Genomic DNA, 23,963 nt, shown 5'->3' on the forward strand with positions numbered 1-23,963 from the left:
GGCCTTTCCTTGCCTTGCCCTGCGCGGCCTTCGGGCCTTCTTCCTCGCTTTTCTTACCTGGCCTACGGGCCTTCTGACCTGCCTGCTCTGCTTACGGTGTGTGGCCTACGGGCCTTCTGTCTGTGTGTGTGTGGCCTGCGGGCCTTCTGACCTGCCTTGCCCCGCTTATGGCGTGTGGCCTACGGGCCTTCTGTGTGTATGTGTGTGGCCTACGGGCCTTCTGACCTGCCTTGCCCCGCTTATGGCGTGTGGCCTACGGGCCTTCTGTGTGTATGTGTGTGGCCTACGGGCCTTCTGACCTGCCTTGCCCCGCTTATGGTGTGTGGCCTACGGGCCTTCTGTGTGTGTGTGGCCTATGGGCCTTCTGACCTGCCTTGCCCCGCTATTGGTGTGTGGCCTACGGGCCTTCTGTGTGTGTGTGTGTGGCCTACGGGCCTTCTGACCTGCCTTGCCCTGCTTACTGTGCCCTGACCCAGCCTGGACCCAGACACTGCTGACTGCCGCCTGCCCTGACCCAGCCTGTACTTAGACACTGCTACTGCTGCCTGCCCTGACCCAGCCTGTACTTAGACACTGCTACTGCTGCCTGCCCTGACCCAGCCTGTACTTAGACACTGCTACTTGCCGCCTGCCCTAACCCAGCCTGAACCCAGACTCTGATACTTGCTGCCTGCTCTGACCCAGCCTGGAACCTGACACTGTTCCTAGCTTCCTGTCTCTCTCCACCTGGAGCCACCCTGCTGGGTAGTGTTCACGACTCCTGACCGGAGCCCAAGCGTAACAGCAACCACAGGTTTTCCAGCACAACACAGTTGTGTTCTCTCCCTTTCAGAAGTGACGGCAGGGCCCTCTCTTCAGTGGTGATGACGAGTTCTGTGCGACTGGGCCCTCTAGTGGCAGCAGAGGTTGTGGGTCCTCTTCGGTGGAAGCATGGCCTTCTCTGTGGTGGCAGAGACCCTCTATCCAGCAGCATGACTGCAGATACATTTCTTTCTCGCTGGCCGTTTGGTCTACGTCTGGCTGCTTGCCACGTACGATTCCCACTTGCAACAGGTGCTGTGCTTGCTACAAGCATCACAATAGTACCCTGGGAGGGGAAAAGGAAATAATATCACAAGGTAGGGGAGGCACTGTATGAAAGCGATGAGCAGCAGTACTCCATCACTGCCAGTCCCCACACAGCAACCTGCAGCTTTCCAACAGTGGTGGCCATGGCCATATGGGCCATAGGCTAGCTATAGCACTGCAAGTGAGATAGACCCTGCTCTATAGAACTTACAATCTAATCAAGACAAACATACATGACAGACAAGTCAATGGAAAGTGTACTTGTTTTAATGAAATGGTTAGGCGTTAAAAACAGCCTTAAAATGGTGAATTTTTAGACTGGATTTGAATGTGGCCAGAGAAGGAATATGATGCCCCTATTCAGGAAGTCTACTCCAGGCAGACAGTGCAGCAGGTAGACGGGTGTGGAGCTGGGAGTGGGTGGGGCAAACGAAGGGCATAGATAAGAGCAACTTGCCCAGTGAATGGAGATCATGAGGATGGGTGTAAGGAGAAAGAAGATAGGTAACGAGCAGCAGCAGAGTAAATGCATTTGTAGACGAGTAAGAGAAGCTTGAACTGTATGCAGAAGCAGATGGGGAGACAATATAATGACTTGAGAGAGGTTACATGGCCATACGGGCCGTCCATCTATGATGTCAAGTTCCGACAGGAGGGAGGGGGTTACCACTTTTCTGACGAGGGGATTTGGCGATTTATGATGAAGTATGACGAGAAGAGGGGGGGCGGGGCAGGGGGGGTTTGATTTCATGCCAAAATAGTGTGATGTCAATTATGGATAGCACCGTAGCAACAATAAAGGAATATAAGCCATGTAACCAAATGCTGAATAGATTGCAATGGAGAAAGGTGCTTCAGCAGAAGGCCCGCAAAGAACAAGTTGCAGTCGTCTAAGCAGGAGGTGATGAGAAAGCGGATGAGCATTTTGGTTACATGCTCAGAAAGGAAGGGACACAATTTAGCATAGGGCTACCCGAACTTACCCTGGGGATCCCCCAGTCAGTCACATTTTCAGGATATCCACAATGAATTTGCATGTGATAAATTTGTATATACTGAGTATCAATGATATGCATATTCGTTGTGGATATCCTGAAAACCTGACTGGCTGGGGGGTCTCCAGGATGTGTTTGGGAAGTCCTGCAACGTGTGCAACTGCATCTGGCACCAAATTTTGATAGAGGCTGGAGCGTTGCTGCTGTTGCTGTGCTTCCACTGGGGCCTGCCTTCTTCCTAGCTGCAGACATCAAATGGCTCTGTTCCAATCCTGTAGCGGGGCGGTGGCGGCAGCAACCTAGAAGAATTTTAGCATGGGGCCTGTCTTCCTTTGGACAGATCCCTGGCTTTGATTTCAGCTTGACTCTCGATGCTGATTGAACTCTGCCTGCCACTGATCACTGCCTGGAAAGTTGTTGGCTCTGACTCCGTCTGTATTTAGCCTGCCTTGGACTCTGGCCTGTGACCCAACTACCTCCACGGATCTTCACCTCATCATAAGAACATAAGAACATGCCATACTGGGTCAGACGAAGGATCCATCAAGCCCAGCATCCTGTTTCCAACAGTGGCCAATCCAGGCCATAAGAACCTGGCAAGTACCCAAAACCTAAGTCTATTCCATGTTACTGTTGCTAGTAATAGCAGTGGCTATTTTCTAAGTCATTTTAATTAATAGCAGGTAATGGACTTCTCCTCCAAGAACCTATCCAATCCTTTTTTAAACACAGCTATACTAACTGCAATAACCACATCCTCTGGCAACAAATTCCAGAGTTTAATTGTGCGTTGAGTGAAAAAGAACTTTTTCTGATTAGTTTTAAATGTGCCACATGCTAACTTCATGGAGTGCCCCCTAGTCTTTCAATTATCTGAAAAAGTAAATAACCGATTCACATCTACCTCTTCTACACCTCGCATGATTTTAAACACCTCTATCATATCCCCCCTCAGCCGTCTCTTCTCCAAGCTGAAAAGACCTAACCTCTTTAGTCTTTCCATTCCCCTTATCATTTTGGTTGCCCTTCTCTGTACCTTCTCCATCGCAATTATATCTTTTTTGAGATGTGGCGACCAGAATTGTACACAGTATTTAAGGTGCGGTCTCACCATGGAGTGATACAGAGGCATTATGACATTTTCCGTTTTATTCACCATTCCCTTTCTAATAATTCCCAACATTCTGTTTGCTTTTTTGACTGCCGCGGCACACTGAACCGACGATTTCAATGTGTTGCCCACTATGACACCTAGATCTCTTTCTTGGGTAGTAGCACCTAATATGGAACCTAACATTGTGTAACTATAGCATGGGTTATTTTTCCCTATATGCATCACCTTGCACTTATCCACATTAAATTTCATCTGCCATTTCGATGCCCAATTTTCCAGTCTCATCAACATAGGCCTGAGCCTAAATTCTGCTGGCCCCAGCACCCGAGGGCTCAACCTAACAGGAACAAGGGCTGGTATAGGTGAAGCTCCAGTTGGACCTCTGCCACAGCTAACTCCACCAGCTGATGGTGGGGACCTGCAGGGCTCCTCCCTGCAAGCTTCACCATCCCCACCTCAGTCCAAGTGTTTATGCCAACAACAATAACATACTTTACTGGTGCTTTGAATGTGTGTAGAGAGAGAGAGAGAGAGGCATCAAAGATGATTCCCAAGATTATGGGCCGAGTGAACCGGGACTATGAGAGTGCTATCCACTGAGATAGGGAAAAGGGGAAGCAGGTTTTAGAGGAAAGACAAGAAGTTCCATCTTGGCTATGTTAAGTTTAAGATGGAGGCAGGACATCCAGGTGGCAATGTCAGACAAGCAGGCTGAAATCTGGGACTGGATTTTCAATGAAATGTCTGGTGTAAAGAGGTAGATCTGAGAGTCAGCATACAATTGGTACTGAAAGCCATGGAAAGAGATCAGCGCATCAAAGGAAGGCATGCAGAGAAGAAGGTCCAGGACAGAGCCTTGAGGCACACCAACCAATAGCAAAATAGCAGTGAAGAAAGAACTACTATGGGGGAGGTAAGAAGAAAATTAGGATAGAGCAAGTTCCAAAATCCAGTTGAGTGCAGCAATTCAATGAGCAGATGGTAATTAACAATGTTAAAAGCAGCAGACATGTCAAGGACAATAACAATCAAGTAAAGACCCTTGGTCTTGACCATGAAGACAAGTAAGAATAGTCTCTGGTTCATGTAGAGGACATAAACCAGATTGAAGTAGATCCAGAATGGCTTGATTTAAAATAAAATCAAGATAGCAGAGATGTGAAAAGGAGGAGGGCAAATGTCCAGTGAAGGCTCTTGAAAGAGCAACACTATCACACCATGTTTGAAGGAAGAGTAGCCAGTCACAGTGGCAAGTGATTGATCTGAGGAAGTGAGGATTGCAGGGGAGATAGAATTGAGTAACTGCAAGGGAATGGGATCAGGAGAACAAGGAGTAGTGAGTTTAGAGGAGCAGAGAAGATGGGCCATTTCCTCCACTGTGATTTCTGAAAAGTAAGAAAATATATGACAGAGCCTAAGGAAGGGGAAGTGAATGAAGTGGGGGAAGAGAAGGCAGTCTGGTGGAGAATTCACAATTAACCTTATCAGTCTTTTCATGGAAGAAGTCAGCCATAGACTGGGCAGAGACAATTTGAGGAGAGGGGTGACTGTATAAAATGATGGTGAGGTTTGGGAGAAAGGATGTTCTGACAGGTGGACATAATAGTCTCATTTGACAAGTGTAATAGCAGACTGTAAGGAGGCGGGCATGAATTTGAAATGAGTTAAGTTAGCATGGGAAGGGGACTTCGACCAGAGAGGCTCTGCAGAGCAGGTGCAAGGACGTTGGAAGCAAACTCAGAAGGTGAGCCAAAGTTGGGGTTTGGCATGTTTTATGGGACAGGGGAGGGGTGAAGCAAGAGTGTCCAAAGCACAGGAGAGTATAGTGTTTATAAGAAGAAACTGCCTCATCAACAGACTGATGAGATTGTAGAGGAGAGATGAGACAGTACTGGAAAGCATGCAGGGGTCCCTAAATATGTTGGTAGTGATTGGACAAAACAGAGGGAGAGAGAGGGTGGTTAAGTGTGAAAGTTATTAGATGATGGTCAGAGAGGAGAACAGCAGTGGAGAAGCTTGAGAGTGCATTTGCAGGAAAGGACTGGCTCAGGTGGCCATGCTGGTGGGAGGGAACAGCAGAGCATAGTTTGAGGTCAAATGAGAAGGTTAAGGTGAGGAACTCTTAAGCATATGAGTCATGGGAGGTCATCCACTTGGAGGTTAAAGTCCTCAAAAATAAAGTAACTGGAAGATGGTTCCAGAAAGAAGGAAAGCCAGGAATCAAAGTCAGCAAGGAAAGAGGAGAATTACAGATCACAGCTACCTGGAGTGAAGGTATGATCAAAAGATGGAGGGAGCGAATCTCAAGTGAAAAATAAGGAGTGGGCTTGAGGTGGAAGAAGGAGCTGAAACCTGCAGGAGGAGGAGAGCAGCAGCCCGACACCACCATCATGGCCTCCTGAGTGTGGTGTATGGTAGAAATGATAACCCCCCCATGACAGAGAGCAACAGCAGAAGCAGAGTCCTCCGGGGAAAAGCTAAATCTCAGTCAAGGCAAGAAAATGAAGGAATCGAGACAAAAGAGGATATGAATGAAGGCAAGCTTATTGGATATAAAGCAGGCATTGCTAGGGTCTCTAGATCAGGACTGATAAGCCACCCTAAGCATTCTGGATCTTGAAGTCCTGCTTTCTGGCAGCCCAGAATGTGAGGCTACTTATCTCAGATTGCCTGAGGATTGAAGTGTTAAGTTTCTGATGGTTTGGTTAGCATTTATTTGGGTATCTCTGCTCGTCTCCTCCTCCCCACTCATACCCTCTTTCTTCCCTTCTCTCACCATTCCTCCTTCTTTCAGCTTCCGTAGAGCTCGCTTACCTGCTTTTATTGCTGCCATGATTCAGATTAAACGCTACAGTACCACTTTGCAGGCCTCACTGCTATCCCTGGGTCATCGTTATGTTGCTCTCACATCTCGCAGCAGCAAGCGCAAGCTAATTTATTCAGCCATGTCTACACCTGTATACCTGAAAATCAACGGTGATTTTATACAAAATGCTAAGAGCAGATTAACAGAGAGAAACATTGGGGTTATTCCTAGTTTGTCTGGGTTTTTTCCCTGACATCCAAGGCACTGTACTACTTGTAATCCTGTTTGCATACAAAAGTTGCACTGCAGGCGCCAAAATGAATTTAAAAAAGAGGGGATAGGTGTCAGAAAGGGCAGGATTGGCTTAATGTCACCCTTTAGCAAATGGAACATTGGGCAGCTTTGAATTTGTGTTTCTCTGACTAGAAGTCGTGCACTATATCCCCCGTCTGGCAGTCTGCAGAGAGTCTCGTCTTGTGAAGCTGTGATGATGATACAGGACACAGTGTGCTGCAGGGAAGTAGATCCACTCTCAGATGCTCTGCTTGCCTAGAGTGGAACTTTCCACTGCATCTCAAAAACGAAAACATGTTTGTTCTGCATGCATGCTCTACATAATCCTGGAGAGGAGCCAATGTGTACTGAGGGAAGAATATGACTAAACAATCAGCATTTCTCAGACTTTCACAGCTTTAAGTACTCACTTACAGGCCGATGCAGTCATCTCTATGTTAAGGAACTGGATGCTGACGCACGTTTATAACGCACAGGTTAAAAGGTTTTTTTAAAACCCGATGCAGCAAGCTAATGAAGTGCCATTGCATCGGGAATTAAAAAGTGCATAGTTGGCCTGTGCCAAACATGCATTTTAACTTGGGGGGGGTATTGGGGAAGAAAGCGACCTTGCTGAGAATTAAAAAGAAAATAGAGAGAGCTGGATGAATCGTACTTATCCGGCTACCTGGATTGGCTAACCGCTGCCACTTAGTGCATAAGTCCATACTTATCCGACTAAGTGGTGGAGGAGAAGGAAAGACTTATCTTTTGTACCTGCACAGCAGTGCTGTAAACTTAACTCCATCTCTGACCCAGGAGTTAAGTTTCCAGCTCTACAAAAATCCAGGTTAGGCCAGTGCAGCTCTCTGCATAGAGGAGTAGAACTTAATGACCTAATTTGCATGGGATTTTCATGCAAGGGCGCTAAGCAGTATTCACCTTTAGGAACGCACATTTTCTGTGCGGAGAACTCATTGCTGCATCAGCAGTAAGACTGGCACACAGATAATGTGCATTCCAGAGCAGTTAAAGCTATGCATTCGGCTGTCCGCACCTTTCTGCATCGCAGTAGCCTAGTCAGAACTGGGCTTTTGGGTGGGCCCAAGGTTAACAAGGGTGGGCAGTAAGCATACAGGTCTGAACCCTACTATTTGTACTCTTATTGATAAAAAATGCCTTAGCATGCATCTTACAATGGGTTCCTAAGTAGTCTACAACAGCCTTCATGCATCATGAGTGAAAGATTTTAGAATATTTTAATTCTATTTATTCAAGCACTTACCAACACTAAAAATTCCTTATTAATCTATTTATTTTAAGTGTATTGCAATTAATTAAATAAACAAGAGTAGGTAAAAAGCAAAGAACACAAAAATCGGATCCAATCAATTGTATCATAAAACAAATATCAATGTATTATTTCTAGAATCCTCTTTCCAGAAAGGCAGAGATCACCATAACAACAATAAAATAGCAATAATCATGAGAATGGGAGCAGAGAAAAACTACGACAGTTCACATTATAACCCAACATGAAAAAAAGCTAGATTCCAATTCTGGGGTCATTTCAGCAAAAAAAAAAAAAAGACCCCCTTCCACTGCCAAACATTTTCAGGCCGATGCAATACCGTGCACTCATTCTAGCACACAGGTTAACCCATAGTTGGATGTGCATCCATAACCCCTTATGCAATAGGGGATTAGTGCGTCCAAAATGTGTGTCAAACCAGCACGTACCTAATAGCGCTCATCACATGTAAATGCCATGTTGATGAGGCTATTAGCTATTACCCCTTTATGCAAAAAATAAATGTGCGCCTAACGCGCAGATTTTTACTTTCAAAAATTAACGCCAGCCTCGGAGCTGGCATTGTCTTCAGAAGCCCCAAAAGTTAACAGAAAAGTAGAAAATACTGCTTTTCTGTAGTTCCTCTGACTTAATATTGTGGTGATATTAAGTTGAAGGAACTGAATAACGTGAAAAAAAATATGTTTTGCCAGCAGTCAGGTTAAGAAAATGGATGCTCAATTTTACAAGTGTCCGTTTCCCTAATCTATGCATAGCCAAGGGTTAGGAAAATGGATGCACAGTAACTGAGCGTCCATTTTCCTAACCTGTTCACAGTCACTTTTTCTAGGTGCCTGATGCCATGGATTGGGGGAAGTGAATGGCAAACAGTGAAGGGTTGGGGAAGGGAAATAAAAAAGGAAGAGTGAGGGAATGGGACAGTGGGGAAGGGTAGTGAATGAGGGAGAGTAAGGGGATGGGGAAGTAAATGAAGGAGAATGAGGGAATAGGGATGGGTGGAAGGGGGGGATGAGGGGATGGAGAGAATTCCAGGAGAAAGAAAATGAGGGATAGTGAGTGAGGGGATCTTGGGGCTGGGAGGGAGAAGAGCAAGTGAGAAGAAAGAGATAGAGATTGGGGGGGATGGGAGAGAGTGCCATTGTAAAAGTAGGGGAGAAAATTGGAGTTGGTGTGAAAAGAGAATGAGGGAGATCACTATGGGGGTAAATGGAGTGAGCACACTGGAAGGGGTTTAGGATGAGAGTGAGAGGATTGGAGGGGCTATTGGGGTGTGAGGGGATCAAAGGAAATTTGGAGAGGGATAAGGAAAAGAAGAAGAGGGATATGATTGGGGCGCTTTGCCTTCCTTCCTTCTCCGCCCTATCCCAATCTTTCTTCCTTCTTCTCCTCTACCCAATCTCCAGTTCTCCTTTTCATCAACCTGATCCACAATACTCCTTCCTCCCTCCCGTTCCTGATTCCTTCCCCTTACCTTACCTCTTCTCATTTCCTTTTCTTATCCTCCATGATTCCCCCATCCTCTGTTCTCCTCCATAACCTTATCCTTCTACCCCTCCTGCCCTGATTCCTTTCTTCCTTTCCGAGATCTCATCTCTCTTCCATCCCAGACCTCTTCCCCCCCTCCTTCCTCTCCAGCTCTAATCGCCAAAGATCCCTAATAAAGAACGAAATTAATTAACTGGACACAGAAATGGCAGAAAACTTTATTTTTATAAAGGCAAACAAATATATATTTAAATTGCAAATATATGCAAAATTATGCAAATTCACCACAAAATTGTAGCAGAATATTGAAAAAATGCCACAGAATCTAAAACAAATCTGCCACAGGAAACTGGGGGGCTCTGACTATACTTAGCTATCTTTTTATTTCACGGATCACTGTCAAAGCATTGGGAGAGGCTGCAAATACAAGGAAGATGCCTGCCCAGATCGTGTATCCTTTCACCTGCTCACTCTACGGGCTGGTAATGCAAGCACATTCTTTAGGAGGAAATTGGCATGCATTTGCATATTTGCAAAGTTAGAAGCAACTGGAATGCCAGTGAATTGTGAGATTATTTTGTTCTTCTGACTTAGTTCTATTTTAGAATTACATGGGCAATCAGGGAGCAGGAAAAAGCGTTCCATTAAAAAAAAAAATTCTGTTTAAGCTAGCCCTACCCAACACTAGGAACTAATGTAGGAAAGGATTTTCCATTATTTTGTATCTCTGCGAAATATACTTTGTACATGACACTCTGATGAACAGAGTGTCCTGGTTGAAATGGTAATTTTATCTGCTAATTTGGTTACATTATTTAGCAGTTAAAATGAAAGCTTTTTAGAATAACTATCTCCTCTAAAGGTACAGTAGCAAAGGCCAACTTTATTCACCATGTAGTATAGCAGTATTTTAAACAAAATGTCATTGCACAAGGGATTTGTTTATCTCGAGGGGAGGATTTTCCATGATTTAACTCATGGCTTTTTGAGTTAAAAATATCCTTTCTTTCATTATGAATGAGAATATCACCTTTTACCTGGGCTTTTGAAAATTGCTATGATAGTATGTTATGTTTACATTTTCCTTTGGAAATGTACCCCGAAAGGTGGTACTCTCATTCATAATGAGAGAAAAAAGCTACACTATATGCTATTGAACCGCCAATAGGTTTTATCCATGTTAAGTGCACTTACATTTTCCTTTGAAAATTACCCTGTTTATGAATAACCATTATGTAGCTTAGATATAAATTATGTCCTTTTTATATGTGAACAGATATATTTTATTCCCAGGTAACAACTAATTTTTCCCACAATTCCACCTGCCACATCACACCCAACGCTATCTGCTTCACCACCATCCATGTGAATGCCCTTCCCACAGAAAGGCTGAAGCTTGGTGGAAGCCCAGCGGAGAAGCTGCAAATTTCACAGATTTGCATAAGCGGGAGATCCAAGGTTAGGGGGACTGGCATTGTTTCCCAGTGCCCCCTTCCATCTGGAGGCCCTGAACAACAGAGGGTGAGGCAGAAAGCCTTTCTAGCTTGTAATACCGCCCATGGCTGGCCACTAGGGTGTGCTATAGAGCAAGGTGGCTTGCTCCTTTCTCTGTGCTGGGGGTTGGGTCACTCACCTGCACCAATCTGACCAGCATGAGATCTGGAGTCATTCCCGAACCTGTGCAGCTTGCAGGCTGAACACCCCCCCCCCCCCCCCCCCAAATGAAACATACAAGACAGCTGACTCAAGACAGCTTTTTGTTTAGGGGTGCATATGGAAACAAATGTCACTTGATGTTAGAAATCTCATAAAACTGAATCAATATATCATTTCATTTTCCAACATATGCTGTTTGTTTAGCTTCAGGGTATGCAGTATTCTGTGAATAGCATGCACTACATTATATAACACGCATACTTATACATTTTGCAGATAACACACACCAACAGGCTTTAGCACATGTTTGTTGCTGCATTTTGTTTATAGCTGCTGATCTGGTCCTTAATGACAGAAGACGGGATAAGATTTCTTAAATAAATGGCATATCCTTAGTTTTTTTTGTGTGTGTAACTTTGGATGGGGAAAAGATACAGAACAATATAACAAATATTGTTCTGTTTCCATGTAACTTTGAAACTATGGCTCATCCCTGCATTTGTTTTCAACAGTGGCTCTCACATTTATTTGCTCATGAATAACAGATCCACAGCAAAGGAAAATTCCACTGCTTTGTTTATGGCACTTGTTGAAGGGTTATCATATCAGTTACACTGAAGTCTCCTTCCAAATCTCACTCAAATATTTTATCACCCTGAAGCACTGGCAACAAAGAGGACAATTAGTTTCTCTCATTATCTCTGGTACAGCCTTAGCTATTATGTGTCAGGATCGCCACAATCTCTTCGTTTAATAGGGAATCCACAAGCGAACAGAAATGCACAAGCTCTCTTTTCTTTTGGGTAACCACACCAGACCTGGATGATGGCAGATAAAAGCTTTCGGTGCTCTATGGCAGGGTGGATATTTCCTGCAAACAATTCAAGCAGGTTGGCAGGGAAAAGGGAATGCTTCCTTTAAAGGAGGAAGAAAGAGGGTTATTTTTGTGCTGTGTTCATAGGTGTGAGTTAAAGAACTTTTTATCACAGCTAAGCGGATATGAAGGACTGGTGCAGGGATACAAAACCTTTCCTTTTTAGGGCTAGATGGTTCGGAGGATGGACATTGGGATAGCAGAGCCTGTCATCTCTAGGACTGGAAGACTTGGGGAATGGCCATAGATGGGAATGGGCTCAGATTATGGGTACAGGGATGCACAGCCTCTCACCTCCGCGACTGACGGGTTCAAGGGATGGGCACAGGGATACAGAGTCTGTCACCTCTAGGACTGGAGGGGCTCAGAGGATGGGAAGAAAGCAAAGTGATGCGAATAGGGAACATAATCGCAAGTACAGGTACACAATGCTGGTTCTGTATTGGGAGTCACCACCCAGGAAAAGGACCTTGGAGTTCTTGTGGAGAATACAGTGAAATCCTCAGCTCAGTGTTCTGTGGTGGTCAAAAAAAGCAAATTTAATATTAGGAATTATCTGACAAGGAATTGAAAATTAATACAGAAAACATCATATTGTCTCTATTTTGCTTAAGAACATAAGAAAATGCCATACTGGGTCAGACCAAGGGTCCATCAAGCCCAGCATCCTGTTTCCAACAGTGGCCAATCCAGGCCATAAGAACCTGGCAAGTACCCAAAAACTAAGTCTATTCCATGTAACCACTGCTAATGGCAGTGGCTATTCTCTAAGTGAACTTAATAGCAGGTAATGGACTTCTCCTCCAAGAACTTATCCAATCCTTTTTTAAACACAGCTATACTAACTGCACTAACCACATTCTCTGACAACAAATTCCAGAGTTTAATTGTGTGTTGAGTAAAAAAGAACTTTCTCTGATTAGTTTTAAATGTGCCCCATGCTAACTTCATGGAGTGCCCCCTAGTCTTTCTACTATCCGAAAGAGTAAATAACCGATTCACATCTACCCGTTCTAGACCTCTCATGATTTTACCACCTCTATCATATCCCCCCTCAGTCGTCTCTTCTTCAAGCTGAAAAGTCCTAACCTCTTTAGTCTTTCCTCATAGGGGAGTTGTTCCATTCCCCTTATCATTTTGGTTGCCCTTCTCTGTACCTTCTCCATTGCAATTATATCTTTTTTGAGATGCGGCGACCAGAATTGTACACAGTATTCAAGGTGCGGTCTCACCATGGAGCGATACAGAGGCATTATGACATTTTCCGTTTTATTCACCATTCCTTTTCTAATAATTCCCAACATTCTGTTTGCTTTTTTGACTGCCGCAGCACACTGCACCGACGATTTCAATGTGTTATCTACTATGACACCTAGATCTCTTTCTTGGGTTGTAGCATCTAATATGGAACCCAACATTGTGTAATTATAGCATGGGTTATTTTTCCCTATATGCATCACCTTGCACTTATCCACATTAAATTTCATCTGCCATTTGGATGCCCAATTTTCCAGTCTCACAAGGTCTTCCTGCAATTTATCACAATCTGCTTGTGATTTAACTACTCTGAATAATTTTGTATCATCCACAAATTTGATTACCTCACTCGTCGTATTTCTTTCCAGATCATTTATAAATATATTGAAAAATAAGGGTCCCAATACAGATCCCTGAGGCACTCCACTGTCCACTCCCTTCCACTGAGAAAATTGCCCATTTAATCCTACTCTCTGTTTCCTGTCTTTTAGCCAGTTTGCAATCCATGAAAGGACATCGCCACCTATCCCATGACTTTTTACTTTTCCTAGAAGCCTCTCATGAGGAACTTTGTCAAACGCCTTCTGAAAATCCAAGTATACTATATCTACCGGTTCACCTTTATCCACATGTTTATTAACTCCTTCAAAAAAGTGAAGCAGATTTGTGAGGCAAGACTTGCCCTGGGTAAAGCCATGCTGACTTTGTTCCATTAAACCATGTCTTTCTATATGTTCTGTGAGTTTGATGTTTAGAACACTTTCCACTATTTTTCCTGGCACTGAAGTCAGGCTAACCGGTCTGTAGTTTCCCGGATCGCCCCTGGAGCCCTTTTTAAATATTGGGGTTACATTTGCTATCCTCCAGTCTTCAGGTACAATGGATGATTTTAATGATAAGTTACAAATTTTTACTAATAGGTCTGAAATTTCATTTTTTAGTTCCTTCAGAACTCTGGGGTGTTTACCATCCGGTCCAGGTGATTTTCTACTCTTCAGTTTGTCAATCAGCCCTACCACATCTTCTAGATTCACCATGATTTGATTCAGTCCATCTGAATCATTACCCTTGAAAACCTTCTCCATTACGGGTACCTCCCCAACATCCTCTTCAGTAAACACCGAAGCAAAGAAATCATTTAATCTTTCCGCGATGGCCTTATCTTCTCTAAGTGCCCCTTTAACCCCCTCGATCATCTAACGGTCCAACTGACTCCCTCACAGGCTTTCTGCTTCGGATATATTTTAAAAAGTTTTTACTGTGAGTTTTTGCCTCTACAGCCAACTTCTTTTCAAATTCTCTCTTAGCCTGTCTTATCAATGTCTTACATTTAACTTGCCAATGTTTATGCTTTATCCTATTTTCTTCTGTTGGATCCTTCTTCCAATTTTTGAATGTAGACTCTATAATGAGATTCTATAATGAGGCAGATGCTGCAGGCAGCAAGATTTTGAGGTGGCAAAATTGCCCCCCTGAAATCTTCCAGCCACAGGTTCCTTACCCTTCATTCAGGCAAACTGCCAGCAGGAAAATCTGCAGTGCTGGCGGCGTGGAGCTGGGCAAAAGAGAGGTCCCACAGTGGCACAGAATTGTGACGTGCTGGCAGGGTTTCCAGTAGCCAAAGTGTCAATGTGGTGCCGCTGGCGTTTTCCCTTCAGCCGGCGGCAGAAGAGGCCTTACTTGCAGCCAGAGAAAAGGTCCAAAATGTGCATGTGTGAAAGATTTGCCATGTGTGTCCTCCTCCAATCTACGACAATCTCAGGAGGACTAGGATTTTATTTATTTTTTATCCTTGTTAGTTTTAATTATTCAGTGTGATGTATCTGCTGATTTGAAATATTTTATTAGTATTTGGTAATATTTTAAACATTTTTATACCTGTCTTTAATTGGCTAAATTTATCAGCAGATTTAATGTTCTTTTTTTTTTATTGGTATGTTTAATCTTTTTATATTTCTTGATTGTGTTTGCATTGCTCACAGACAGGCCGAATCAGTAAAGTCCGCGGGAGAGCAGGCGAACGCCCACTCTCCCGGCGCGCGCACCGGCCACTCGCTGGTGCACAGTATTTAAATTAGGCCCAACGGCTAATTTTGGCCGTTTAGCCTAGCGCCTCCTTTTTGAGAGGAGCGGCGGCTGTCAGCGGGTTTGACAGCCGATGCTCAATTTTGCCGGTGTTGGTTCTCGAGCCCGCTGACAGCCACGGGCTCGGAAACCGGACGCCGGCAAAATTGAGCGTCCGGTTTTCGACCCGACAGCCTCCAGCTAACTTCCAATTTATTTTTTTTAAAACTTTTTTTACTCTTCGGGACCTCCGACTTAATATTGCCATGATATTAAGTCGGAGGGTGCACAGAAAAGCAGTTTTTACTGCTTTTCTGTGCACTTTCCAGGTGCCGGAAGAAATTAGTGCCTACCATTGGGTAGGCGCTAATTTCTGAAAGTAAAATGTGCGGCTTGGCTGCACATTTTACTTTCTGAATCGCATCCGAATACCTAATAGGGCCATCAACATGCATTTGCATGTTGAGGGCGCTATTAGGTTCGGCGGGTTGGACGCACATTTTCCGCCCCTTACTGAATAAGGGGTAAGGGAAAACGTGCGTCCAATAGCAGGCTAACAGTGCGCTCCGTCGGAGCGCACTGTACTGTATTGGCCTGAGAGTTTGGCTTCTTGTGATTTCCAGTTCAGTTTTTGTCTGCTTGTTTCAATTTATAATTTATGATCTCTTTATTCTGTATTTGATGAGAGTTTGTCTGTGTTCTGCTTGGTGACTGAGGCTTTAAGTATTCTGCTAGCATGTAGTTTCTGTGTAGGGATTTACAACAACCTGGCTTTAATCTGTTTTCCTAATAGGTGTATTGGTGTTTAGGGCCTGATGTAATATTTGCAGTATAGCTTTTTCATAGTCATGATATGGAAGACTTACTACATTGAAACTGTAGTTCAGTTTATTCCTGGCTTTCTGTGGGCCAAGTCCACACCCAGTGCACTTTACCATAGGCCTAATACCATGTGGGATCCAGTAAAGTGCCTTGATTACTATGAGAAAGGTAGTTTATTAAGTCTTTTAAACTTAGCTTCATATAACGAGCCGTACAAGTAAGAACTGTTATATGTATTGAACTCAGACTACATATGTATACTACGACGACAATTACACAAAAGGATAATGTGACGATATTTATACAACCTGTTGTTTGTTTTCTGTAAACCGTTCTGATGGCGCAACCGAATGACGGTATACAAAACACGTTAAATAAATAAATAAATTACTAATGGGGTGGGTTTTTTTGTATTTTTTTGCAGGTATGCCTATATAATATATGTTGGAAATGATATTTTTACTTTGTACTTTGAATGTCTATTTCCATATGCAATCTGCCTTTTTAGGTTGGGGAAGTTAATACATTTTTAAAATAGAAAAGAATGTATAAGTTTTAATTATGAGGGGAGGGAAAAGGGAATGAAAGGCTGTAAGGTTGGTCTAGGGGATCTAATACCCTTGTGTCAGCACTAGGAGAGAGTGTGTCACACACACAGGCTCCCTCCATTCACCAACCTCTCACACCCCTGGGGGCAGAGCCTGGAGAAGGGTGGGAGGCAGGCAGTAGGGAATGGAGGAGCCAGGAGGTGGGGGCGGCCAAAGGGAAGCCAGGGGTCAAATCCTACTGCCATTCCTTGTGACCTTGGGCAAGTCACTGAACTCCCCATTGCCTTCCCCCTGCCCTGGCCCTCTGTGATTTCACCTTCATGGGGGGGGGGGGGGGGGGGGGGACGACATCACCATTTCATCTTTCTCCTCAAGCAGCAGATTGCCTTGAGCCGCCCCTGCATGCTAAGGCTTTATTTATAAAAGTACAGCTGGTAGGGTTCAGATCTCTATGCTTACTGCTCATCCTTGTTAACCTTGGGCCCACCCAAAAACTCAGCTCTGGCCACGTCCCTGGTGGCATTAGGTAACAGTGTAAGCAGTGACTGTTGTCCCATTTCCCCCTCTCCCATGACTCACAGTAGGTGTGGAGCTACATCATCCCATTCTTCCATTTGATAAAGAGCAACTTAATGACTCATGAAAGCAACGTGCCCCATGCAGGCTAAACCTTGACCTTCCACATGTCAGGGTGGTATCCGGATGTCAACACTAAAAGCCTCTGCACGGCTGCTGGAGAGTAAGAGGTGCTTGCAGTTAATGGCAGCGCAAAGACTGCGCTGCCTCTACAGCAGAAGCGTGTAACCTTAATCCTCGAAGGTCACAAACAGACCTGGCTTTCAGGATATCCACAATCAACATGTCAGCTATATCTGCATACATTTGTTCTGAGAGCCAGGTTAATTTGCCTAACTAAGAGGCCTGAGTTTAAGTCCTGCTTCTAACTTTAAGCAAATCACTTTGAAAGTAATAGTTAGCCAATGGCTGGCTTGCAAAGTTAGCCAAATATACTTATCTGGTTAACTTTGGCGGGATATTCAGTGGCACAGCTGCACCATTGTATATACGATTGAATATACCAGACTATTTTAAGTTAGCCAGATAAGTTTAGGGCTACTCTATGGCATGACAGAGTTGGTCGGATAAGTTATCCGGCTAACTCTGAATATTGCAATTAGCTGAATAATATACGTAGCTAACAACGCAGGGGCATTCCAGGATGGAGTTATCAGGCTAAATTGTAGCCAGGTAATGAGTTATCCATCTAAACGTCTGCCAGATAAATAGTGGGAATATTCAAAAGTCTGAATTTAGCCGAATAACTTGCATTATCCGGTTAAATGCTGTTGCATATAGAGCCTTTTGTTGTCACTGGTACCTAATTAGTTGGAAAGCTCTTTAGGGAGGGTTTAATGGTACCTGGAGTGGGCACCATATTAAAATGTGAAAATCAAAGTTCTGACGGTGAACTGATGATAAAATAAGAACTGATTTTAAAGACTGAATAACCTTTACAATCAGAGAGAGGGAGTGTGTTTTTACTATTTTACATACCATACAATCTCTGATTGTTAATAAAATTTGAGAAATTCACGGAAGACTATCTGAGTTACTGTACCCAAGAGAGGCACATCAGCTGCCCACAAGGAGCTATTCTCTGTCCTCTTCCCGCCCCCCCCCCCCCTTCCTCCTCTTTGCTTTCATTGTGTAACCTAAGCTCTGACTCCTGCTCCAGCTGAGGACCACCGCAAGGCCTGATAAGGTTTTCAGGTTGGGGGGCCTGATGGGAGGCAGAGAGGCCAGGACAGTGCTTCTGCCCTTACTCAACAACTGGTGGGCATTCCCTCTCACCAAACCTACACACTCGTAGTGGGGGGTAACTTTCAAAAAGACTTGTAAGTGTTTTGTGTTCTGCAACAGCCTTTCAAAACCTATCCAGCGGCTGTGCATGTGCAAGCACACACATGAGTAAACTTGAGTGTACTTTTATAGGCACTACAAAGAGGTATTCCAGGGGGGGGGGAGGGGGAGTGTAACTGTGTCAGTGCTGGTTCTGCACATAAATCCACCTTCAACATTCTGGCTGAAGTCTGTGGGTAAAATGTTCCTGGAGAATTTAGCCATTGTGGGCTGTTGGAAAGTTGCCCTCCCCTTTGATCAATGATGCTTATCTTCAGTCTCCGGGTGTGACTCAGTGCTTCAGTTAGGATAGGAAGGACTGTGGTGGGGGCTGTTGGCTGTGGCAGGGTTTAGCTGCGCCTGTTAGTGAGCAGCGTTGCTTCACGTAAGGGTCCTGATAGCTGCAGAGAGATGGGTGTAACCCACTGTCTGTCCCACAGTGGGTTACATTGAGGCAGATTGTACAGAATCTTACTGGTTCCATAATGGTGAAAAGAATTAGCAAGAGATTTACTGGTTTCGGCAGGGTCGTTGATACAGAGCATCAAGCTGGGGCTGGGGGGGGTGGGAAACACTGGATGATGGGAGATGAGAGGGGTGAGCTGTGCAATGCCCAGCATCCTTCTGCACCCTCTCTCTACTTTCAGATGTACCTTTCTGCTCTCCCAGCTGGTCAATAGCAGCACAGCCTGTGTCGATGTGGGGTGGGGCCACAGGAGCAGGGCCGGCAAAAGCACTAGGCAAGGGGGCCTAGGGAGCCAGGGGCAGCAGCCGAGTGACCCGAGCCGGTAGGGGGGCGGTACAACAGGGGGGGGGGGCAGGCGCAAAGCAGAAGGTTTGCCTAGGGTGCCTAATACCCTTGCACTGGCCCTGCACAGGAGCCATGCAGCCAATCGGGGGAGGGGGGAAATAGGGGGAGGTGAGAGCTAACTGCAACCTTTACTTAGGCTGCGGTGTTCCCCAGTGATAGTCCTGCTTTTATTTAGAACACTTTTCTGTTAAATAAAAACTGCAGCCTCTTTAATCTACTAATAGGCCAACGCAATACTGGCCAGTGAAAAGCGGGCGCTCAATCAAAACGCGTGCCCATCCACCTCTCCTAGGCAGGCGATGCAGTAGGCAAATTAGCGCCTGCTTTTTAATGCAGCGGCTTAAGAAAACGGTACACCCTTAGTGCCTCCCCGGCATCAGGTGCCCAGGAGAAATATCTGTGCGCGGGTTAGGAAAACGGATGCTCGATTTTACGAGCGTCCATTTTCCTAACGTGACCGCTGGCAAGTCTTTTTACTTGCTCCTTTTTTCGGTTCCTCCAACGTAATATCACTATGATATTAAGTCAGAGGAACTACAGAAAAGCAGTATTTTTTGCTTCCCCGGTAAGTCTTGAGGAGCCCCTAAAGTTAACGCCTGCTCCGGTGCGCCAATCCCCTTATTGCACAAGGCGTTATGGACGCGTGTCCAACTGCAGGTTAACCAGTGCGCTAGCTTGAGCGCACAGTATTGCATCGGCCTGTATATCTGTCACCTGGATTGTGTACCATAAGAGGGTGGGTATAGAAGGAAGATGAGAACTGAAAGGGTCGTAAAACCGGTGTGATGTGTGTTCCACGAATGTCGGTATAGTAAAAGTTCTTAAATAAATAAATAAATTATGAATCTTCAGTCTTTATAAGTACAGATAATGAGTATCCCCTGTAGACAGCTTTCAATGCAGGACATTCTAATCTAGGAGGTATCAACTGCATATTTGAACAAACCCTCTGAAGATAGTAAAGAAAGCAAGAGAGAGAGCCCCCTTTTCGATAGCCATTGTTATGGCATATTCCACTCTCCATGATTCTCATCTTGGGAATGCTGTACTGTACATAAGTGTAGTGCTACAGAAACATGATGGCAGAAAAAGACCGTATAGCCCATCCAGTCTACCCATCTGTCCAATTAATTTAGCATTACTTCCTTAGAGATCCCCTGTATTTATCCCATGCTTAACTGAGTTCAGATACTGTTTTGGTCTCCACCACCTCCACAGGGAGTCTGTTCCATTCATCCACCAACCTCTCTGTAAAAAAAAAAAAAAAATTCCTACTCCCCCTTTGTCACCCTCATCTAGAGCCTCCTCTAGAAAAAGGCCCACCTCCTGTGCATGGAAACCTTTGAGCTATTTGAAAGTTTCTATCATATCTCCCCTATCTTGCCTTTCTTGTAGGATATACATGTTTAGATCTTTAAGTCTGTCCCCCCTATGCTTTAGATTAACTAAGGCCACTGGCCATTTTAGTAGCCACCCTCTGGACTGACTCCATCCTGTTTATATCCTTTTGAAGGTGCAGTCTTCAGAATTCTGCACAGTATTCCAAGTGAGGCCTCACCAGCGACCTATGCAGGGGCAATATCACCTCCCTTTTTCTGCTGCCCATTCCTCTCCCTATGCAGTGTGTTAGAAATGTTAAGTAGTAGTAGGAGTGTACTACTAAAGGAATCTACCAATATCTGTGAGATCAGCGCAAGCCCCAATTTAAAGACCCATACTCGTGGTGGGACAGAACAATAAACATTTCAAATGTTTAATTCACTTTGGGAAAGCACGGAAAATTAGAAACTAGAAAAGGGGTTTCCTTAATGATTTTATTTATTCTACCTGCTACTAACTGCCCTAAAAGAAAACCCTTTCACTAAACTAAAATCACAGGCCATAGTGCTTGATGATAGGTGCAAGGGATTTGGGTTTGGACCATGCCCTTCTGACCAAGCTGGGCTCGGCAACACCGTGGAGGTGGCCTGCTCAACAATGTTCCCTCCCCTTTTTTTGGACGGGGGGGCGGGGGGCTGCGTGTGCAAAAAAAGCATACAAATTTGTGCACAGTGCTCTTGGAAACACCATTCTTTCTTATGCGTGCTGAGCTTTCCTGTCTGCGCTTCTCCTACGACCCACGTGCACAGCTTACAGGGAACACTGGTGCTGAGGCCCTGTGAGGGACGGGAGATGGCCACCCCTCTTGTAGCGAGCTGCATGGAGATTGCACATCGAAGGAGGGCAGCCCCCCCCATATATTATCCCTCAGACTGTGGATGGAGGAACGGCAAAGACTGCTGGGGTGAAAAAGGGGAACAAGTCCCAACTAAAATCATCAGTCACCAAGCAGTACCTAATCCTTTTAAGGTAACAATTTGCCTTGACACACTATACTGCTCTTTCATGTAAACGGACTCCCCACATGCTTCCCCATGGTGATACTTCTGAAACACGTCTACAGCCAGATCTGAGGTGGGAAGTCTGTTTCCTACTTCTCATACCCGACTCGAAAATTTTCCAAAAGGATGAGACAATGGGGGAGAGAAAGAACTAAACTCCCGAGTCTCCGGAGCTTCCTGGCTCGCAGCTGATTGCTCTATGTAAACCCTTCACACGTTCCTTATTCCTCCACTGCCCCCTCCAGAACAGCGCCACAGGACAAAACTCTAGGGCCAGAAGAACGGGGAGGCGAGCTCACAGCCCCCTGCATGGATCTAGTTAGACACAAGGCCCCTACAGAGGAGAGAGATAACATTTGAAACCTCACACCCCCCCCCCCCCCCATTTAGGAGCCATACTCTACCTGCTCCCCACTCCGAGTCCGAGGTGGATTTACTTCTTTCTCGGGCTTCCCTATGGGCGGAAGCAGGCGAGGGCCTCTCTGAGGATGCAGCAGCAGGAGATGGGGGAAGGGGGCGTGGCCCTGTCCGAAGACACCGGCGATGCGCCGCCATGAAAGGGCACCTGCTCCTGTGTCTGGACAGCACGCGACATTCAGCCCTGCACCACGGTACTCGTCAAACTCTCCCCCGCGGGCGGTGGGCTACTAGTGGCTCTGTTTTTATTTATGTATATCTATATTTTTTTTTTTTACAGTGCTCTCCAAATGCCGTGGGGCTGGGAAGGCGAGGTGGTCCGAAAGGACACCATGATCACTCAGGCTGAGTAGTGCTTGTGATAAAAAAATAAAAAATGCCACTAAGACAGACGAGGAGACTGGCACCCCCTTTTCACCCTGGCACCCTTAGGCAGCTGCCTGTTCTGCTTAGTGGCAGATCCTGGTTTCCTATATGACTGAATATCACGAGGCAATGAGCGAGCTGGGGGCTGGAATGTTTGCCACGCAGCTGAGAACAGTGTGTGCGGAATTTTCCATTGCATTTTAATCTGCTGCTTTTAAGTTTGTTTCGCAGATCGGAAGTGATGTCGCTGACTCCTGCAGCCTCCAGGCACTCATCAAACCTGAGATGTCAGTGTTTTAAGCTAGAAAAAGCACCTGCGTAGGAAAATCCTTCTTTCCTTTGTGTCTCAGCAGCAGCAGCAGCACAGGCTGGTTCAGGGGTTCTTCATGCAGTGGCTAGAGACGGTACTGGATTTTCAGGATACCCTTCATGAACATTATTCAGACATAGGGTCTAAAAACAGGCGGAAATGCTTAACTTAATTACCCTGAAAACCAGACCTTGTACAAGATTCTTCAAAATTAAATTCTCATCCACTTTTAGGATCCTTTTTCTCCTTTGGTCTTCTTCCTACCTTTTTGTTCCTAATTTTTTATTTCTTAGGTTTTTATATTGTCTGTTATATACAGGGCCAGTCTAAGGCAAATAGCACCCTGCGGGAAAAGTGGTTATGGCAGCCCTCCACCCCCAAATGAACCCTGCTCCTCGAGGGCAAAGGGTAAGGAACTCAGACTGGGAGGAGAGGGGAGAAAGGTAAACAGCCCGCCCTCCCCATTCAGATTGACATGGATTTGTGGCAAAGGGCAGGAGTTATCTCACCCTGACCTCAGCACTCCCCCCTATTCCTGCTCCCCCTCAATTCCTGTGTTGGTCTTTAGAAATATAGAAATACACATTCTCTAGTTATAAAGGGCTGCATCTACATAACAGAGACATATTTTTTCATTTTCTATCACTCGCATATCCTTGCATCACACACCACTGTTATGACCGTCGGTCGCAGACGGCTGTGATCGATTCAACTCACGTCTTGTGCTGCCCTGCTCTCCTCTCCGGGCCTACTTGCGGCTGGGGCTAGCCGCTACCACCACATAACTCTGGGCTCCTCGTGGCGGCTGGGACGCCGCCGCCACCCACACAGACTCTGGGCCTTCCTAGGCGCACACGCGCACCGGGCCTCTCTTTGAAGACCCAATGGCGGGAACCTCAGTGGCGTCCCCGACTGATGACATCACTAAGTTGGGATTCTTAAGCACCGCCTTCTCCCCTTGCAAACTGACTTGGCAACAAGTTCCTTCGCTACTGGTGCTGCTCCTGTCTCCTCGGATCGTGGTTCCTGTTCGGACCTCCCTGCGACACTGGTTTGGGTACCCGTTCAAGGGTCTGCTTGTGCTCCAGTTGGAGACCCTGTTTCCAGGCTTCCCCAGCTCCTCGGGCTAGCCCTGCGCCTTCCAGAGGTCCTGCCTGCCGGCCTCCCTGCTCCTCTGGGCTGTCCCTCGAACTGCCTTACTGCTTTGGAGACTCGACTTGGCGCTTCCTCGCTCCTCGGGGCAGTGCCTACGTTCTACACCAGTGACTGTACCTGCGCTTCCTGCTCCTCGGGGCAGTGCCTACGTTCTACACCTGCAACTGTACTCTGCACTAGAGATCTGAATCAGAACCAGAATTGGTTCCGGTTTCAGATTCATGGACTATCGGGAAATTTTTTCCGCGGTCCAATCGTTTTGTTTTTTTTATTGTCTGCGCCAAGCCGATAACCCCAAAACACTAAAATTAGTTCTTTAGTATCCCCCACCCTCTGGACCCCTCCAACCC

At 45.5% G+C, this 23,963-nt stretch overlaps 2 long non-coding RNA genes across 2 annotated transcripts; one reads left to right on the forward strand and one right to left on the reverse strand.

Moving 5' to 3' along the window:
- Window positions 1-700: 700 nt before the first annotated feature.
- On the reverse strand, window positions 701-21,852 carry LOC115092563. The gene is made up of 3 exons (XR_003857021.1): window positions 21,770-21,852; window positions 5,992-6,140; window positions 701-1,087 (listed from the first exon to the last, which is right to left on the reverse strand). It is a non-coding gene; the product is annotated as an uncharacterized LOC115092563 (long non-coding RNA).
- Window positions 21,852-22,152, forward strand: LOC115092562. Its single transcript, XR_003857020.1, has 2 exons — window positions 21,852-21,976; window positions 22,063-22,152. It is a non-coding gene; the product is annotated as an uncharacterized LOC115092562 (long non-coding RNA).
- Window positions 22,153-23,963: the final 1,811 nt, after the last annotated feature.

This window comes from Rhinatrema bivittatum, chromosome 5 (assembly GCF_901001135.1).
Source record: "Rhinatrema bivittatum chromosome 5, aRhiBiv1.1, whole genome shotgun sequence".
In the NCBI taxonomy this organism is placed as follows: Eukaryota; Metazoa; Chordata; class Amphibia; order Gymnophiona; family Rhinatrematidae; genus Rhinatrema; species Rhinatrema bivittatum.